At 38.1% G+C, this 5,503-nt stretch overlaps 1 protein-coding gene and 1 long non-coding RNA gene across 2 annotated transcripts in view; one reads left to right on the plus strand and one right to left on the minus strand.

Moving 5' to 3' along the window:
• LOC138057038 (uncharacterized) overlaps positions 1 to 924 on the plus strand; it is a 9,714-nt gene extending 8,790 nt beyond the window's left edge. The window contains exon 4 of the long non-coding RNA XR_011133585.1: positions 1 to 924. This exon is cut by the window's left edge and continues 6,704 nt beyond it. This is a non-coding gene — a long non-coding RNA (uncharacterized lncRNA).
• Positions 1 to 1,190, minus strand: part of LOC138057033 (uncharacterized) — a 15,963-nt gene extending 14,773 nt beyond the window's left edge. Inside the window, exon 1 of the mRNA XM_068903040.1 lies at positions 1 to 1,190. This exon is cut by the window's left edge and continues 2,824 nt beyond it. The gene's annotated coding sequence lies outside the window, so the exon portion shown is untranslated.
• Between the last annotated feature and the right edge of the window lie 4,313 nt (positions 1,191 to 5,503).

Genomic DNA, 5,503 nt, shown 5'->3' on the forward strand with positions numbered 1-5,503 from the left:
TCAAGCTGAAAATCACTAACATATTGAAATCAAGTGGGTGGGGACTGGAAAAGAGTGAGTTTCCATGGGAACATAATTTTTTATAGCCATAGGTGTGTTTCCTGTAGATTTATTAGACTACCAAGTTTCAATGGCTCGCTCTGCAAATTGGCCAAGGTAGCTCTATTTATATTCTCAATATAATACTGGGTTGAGTGTATGACGTCATCAGTTATCTCATTGCATATTTTTCCAATTTTTCAAACTTAAAGATCTCCGGAACTAATGAAGATATTTGCAAACGGTAAATGGCGTTTTTGTTTTTTCATGGAATTCTATGTGATACACTCAAAAAAATCAAGGGGTAAAAATTTGATCATAGTACCACTTTAAGCTCTCTCCATTTACAAAATTTACACAGGTTGCCCATAAATTATTATTACAACATTAAAGGTAGTTTATACAAATTTTGTCATCTTATTTACAAGAACTTTCAAGAAAGTACAAGTTAATTTTTTGGAAGTCATAATACCAAAAAATTGTGTGAAATGCTTAATTAAAATAATAATTGTGACGTAACCAGGTGAAACATTTGTGACTGCAATCAATCATGTGAATACATTCAAGTTAACAACTATCTCAGGCATAGAATGATTATTATATTCTTAACTTAATTGTACCGGTTGTACTCAATGTATTGAACAGGATATCCATTCAGTTGCAATATTTAGACAGTCTGATAAATAAGCAAATACAGCTGTACATACCAGTGAGTAAGGAAATCAGTATTAGGCAAAATAGTATTTTAAAAATGCTTTTTAAAATAGGATTGTAGATATGCTGTTTTGAAGAGAAAGAGGAAGGTCATTTTCCAATAACAGATGAGCAGAATTGTCGTATATCAGTTATAGCATAAGGAAAGAAGGAATAAATGCTGCAAAGACACATCCTGAGTTGAATATTATTTTATATTGCTTAGAAACCCAAGATAATCATACATAACTAATTCTGTACATATTAACAATAATTATCCTGAAATTTCAATAGACCTAACAGAAGATAATGTGGGAACAGCAGGTCTAAAACACAAGTCACATTCCGCATGTCACTCATTGCAGGTCATTAGGGTCTTTCCAAAATTGGAAAGCCACCCTAACCCTAACCCTCAATTTGGTTAACCCTAGACCCAAGGTTGGTTTTTAGGCCTAGGGTTAGCCAAATTGAGGGTTTTGTGTTAATTTCAAAAAGGTAAAACAATGATCTGCAACGAGTGACCGGTCAAATGTGACCTGTGTTTTAGACCCGCAGTAGGGGAACGTCATTGATGATTCTAATAACTTTTTAATTACCCCACAATGTGTGATGAATATAAATACAGCTTTTGGTCATGCACAATCTGTAATTGGAATAAACTTGCCCCTGATGTACTCAGCTTTGATGATGACAATGCTTTTAAAGTGAAACTACTGCACTAACCAGTCCCTACCAACCACCTGCGTTATATCTTTTCAAGATTTTGCAGAATCTAGTATGAAGATACATGTAGATATGTAGCCATTTAGTGAATATGGGTAAATAAGCGAATAATAGATATTGAATAGACAATGTAAGTTGAATTTACTTTCTGATGAGGTTGGAAGATAAAATATTGAGTATTATTTAAATTTCAAGTTGACTAAGTTGTGGGCACAAAGCAAGTCCTAAATATTTGGCAGTTCAGAGTTACATGTAATGTAGGGGTCTGACCTTATCTGGACGGGGGCATCTCTCACTTCCTAAAATAAAATTGTAAACTGTGTAATAAGCAGTCTGGCTAAAGTCCCCCAAAAAACATTGTACATTAGTCCTGAAAAGCCCCGAGGGGAGTGACTAATAGCTTCACTCACTCACGCACTCACTCAATGTGAATTAGAAGTTCATTTGTTTAAATTACAGTGTTTTAGCATGCTGCATTGCAGAGGTTTCCCCTCCACATAATGTATACAGTAATTTCAACAAATTGCTATTTACAGGGTGTCAAGTGGATAAAAGGGTCACAAAATAAGAAAATCTAAAAGTGGGCACAAAATAGCAGTATTTAAATGGACATGCATCATTATAGTCACCATTGCGAGGTTCAAAATAATTGTTTTGTCAACATGAAGCACAAGCTTACAACATTTTTCTCCAGCCATGAGCACAAAAAATAGGAAAAATTCCCTGAAAAACAATCGAATTTTAAAGACACAGAAAAATAGGAAATAACAATAGCTTGCATGCACTTTCATCGACTACCAACTGTGCAGCTTCCTACAGTTCCCCTATTATCTAACCCCCGATTTCAATCCATGGCGTTATAGTAAAACCTCCACACAAGTTGCTTGTTGAAACTAGTAATTAAAATTTAGGAACTGGTGAAGAAGAGGACGTTAATAACGCTGGCATTTCTTATAAGGTTTTTTTCTGTTGACAAGCTAGAAGGAAAGTAAAATACATTAATTTTTAAAAGAACATTTAATAGGCTGTGCTTGCTTATGTTAACTTGAGATTATATACAAAACGAAAGGAATAGCGAACTCATCTTACCTTAGCAGACTTCAACTGACAGGGCCGTCTCGGCTGAACTCCCACCTCAATCGATCTATGACAACATTTGCTCGGAAATCTGCCCAACTCAATATTGTGCATGAAGCCGCCGACGAAAATTCGATCACACAAGAGCGAAATACTGTAAAGAAGTTTTACCACTGAAATACCGCTATTCCGAAAGAAAAAAGGTGTACACGATGCTGTTGCTAAAAAAAATTCCTGTAGCAAGTAATGGAACAAGACATCTTCGGCCGCCATTTTGTTTGTTATTTCGCTCGCTCGCGTGTCAAAAAAGCCTGGGCACAAGCGAATTATCAACCAATCAGACAAAAGTCCCCCTTGCTCGCGTAGAAAAGTTTGGATTTCTAACTAGCACCTGATTGGTCGAATTAAAAAATCTCCTTCGACAACGAGCATATCTAAAATTAAGCCCATGCCAGCTTTTGTGTTTATCCTTTGAAAAGTACGCGTAGAAAAGTTTGGAGTTCTAACTACTAGCACCTGATTGGTTGAATGGAAAAAAGTACGTTGATAAGCACATCTAAACTTAGCCCATGCCTACCGACACTAGACTTCTGTCGCGTTAAAATTTTGAATCGAAACTTGGAAAATTCAGCCTGAACTTTTCAACTTTGGCGAGGTGCAGACAATATGGTGCCTACTGTCGCATGCTGAATTTTAACCACTCAGCGCACAAATAGTGATTCAATCTCCTCAAGAAAGCAAAGCAGAACAGTCAAAATGCCAATTCAGCATCTACAATGAAGAAACTTCTTTAAGAGGTGAATTCGTGAGACATTCGGCGTATGGTGCAATCGAAGTGTGAGCCGTTTCGCTATCAATAAGGATCGAAGTCCGTCTTCATGGCTCATTTCTAGCTAGTCGCTTAAAAATGTCAGAGACCACCACATCATCGTTTGTGGTGGTGGACAAAACACTGACTCCCAGTCCATGGACTACCCAAATGGACTACCCTAAAATGGACTCACGGTAACTCCTAAAAATACCATTTCGAATGAGTACTATTGAAAGAACTGAATTGATTATAAAATTATACTTTCATTGCACATACCTTGTTTATTTTCGTGCGCACGGTGACATGCAGCTAAATCCAAGAATTGCGCCGGTTTCACTTCACTTACATGATGTAATTGGCCATCACAACAATAACAGGATCGAAAGCTAATGGCTGCTTAGACTTAAATACTGCTGATCAATACTGTTTAAAATGGGTGTTTAGGTTTAGGTAAGCACTGTTTGAGACGCGGCTTACATATAGACAAACAATACTAAAATGAAATAGTCAGTATTTATAGGGTAGTCCATTTAGGTAGTCCATGGACTGGGGGTCAGTGTTTTGTCCAACACCATCGTTTGTTGATAAACGTTTACTATCTTCGCTATGAGATATTTATTGAATATTTTGAAGAAAAACCTGCATTTAGATGAGCGGAACTGCACTGGTTGTGTTTATTTGTTTGTTGTTTGACAGCGCTTATGTGCCGCCATCCTTACTTTCCCCGTCCTTTGGGGTTCGTTTGTCACGTATTCATTGGGGGAGGAACGCGTGACGAATCCCAAAGAGTGTTTGGGTGGGAGGCTCGGCCACCCTCGCATAGGATTTTCGTTCCTTTCCAGAGAAAATGCAGACGAAGACCCAAACCGTTGTTTGACTTCCTTAATCCAAAATCTCTAAATATTTGAAAAATTTCTAGTGTTCAAGGCTAGTGACCCTACACTCAGAAGGACCTCCTAAGGAATATATTCAGACAAAAAAGTCAACCACGAAATTATTATCAACAAGTTACTATACTAAAATACGAAGGCCGTTGAGAGAATGAGAAATGCTGTGGGAACACCACTACAATTGGAATTTATTAACAATTTCCTAACACCACGTTCACTTGGAATACCAGATGCTGTCTTCACTGAAACTGGAAGCGACAACAGCATACACAAATTTAACACCTTAAAATTTTCGCCTTTGCCACGCTGACATACCACCTTGATTGGTCGAGTGAAAGCCGGGCACTCGTCAGTGACGCTCACTGAGTGACGTAGACGAACTCAAAAAGTTCAGCTAAAATTTACATAATTTATTATTTAGTCACTGTTGGTTTTCAGACTTGAAAGGGGAGGTTTGGGAATACAGAGGAAGCGTTGTAAAAGACTAAGTGAATGTGACAGGGTATCACAAATATCACTTGCAAACCTATGGACTATGCAAAAACCAGGAAGAAATCCGTGATTCTTTGCTGTGCATGTCGGTTTTTGTCCGCGGTCTACGGATCCGCGTCACATACTTCGAAGCTTCTCGACCAACTATCAGTCTTAGCCCAATTAACGCTTTGTTCTTGGTGGTCACAGGCTTGTATCCGTGATTTTTTGCTGTGCATGTAAAAAATAACAAATAAAAATAATTCGCGTACCAAGCGCCAAATTCTCTTGTCAATAACAGTTGCGCTGTTGTTCTTGCGGTCAGGAACAGTAATTATTTAATATGCGATTGTTTAATTCTCCTTACATTATCAGGCAGGAAACCAATGCTTCCGGTTGTGAGTCTTTCGTTTATGTCCGCGGTCTACGCATCCGTGTGACAAACTTCGTGGCTTCTCGACCAACGTTTTAATACCGTTCAGTTTTAGCCCAACGCTTTGTTCTTGATGGTCACAGGCTTGTATTTTCTTGGTGAATTAATCGTGATGGATTCCTTTTATTTTCTCTTTGGACCACATAGCCATTATGGCCAGTGCACCACATTGTCACGCGTTTGTTAATATCGAGTATATTCTTGTTGTGTATGAGGCTTGAATGCGCCATTATCTGTTGTTTAACATACCTAGAACCTCCCACAGCCGTTGTTTTCCATGGGAGAGGACCGATGTTTACAGCCTGTGCTAAATTTGGTCTAGAAAATGGAACGAGCAAAGAGGGAACGGACGCGATTCAAATGTAC

The sequence above is a fragment of the Montipora capricornis genome, chromosome 7 (assembly GCF_036669925.1).
Source record: "Montipora capricornis isolate CH-2021 chromosome 7, ASM3666992v2, whole genome shotgun sequence".
NCBI classification, from domain to species: Eukaryota; Metazoa; Cnidaria; class Anthozoa; order Scleractinia; family Acroporidae; genus Montipora; species Montipora capricornis.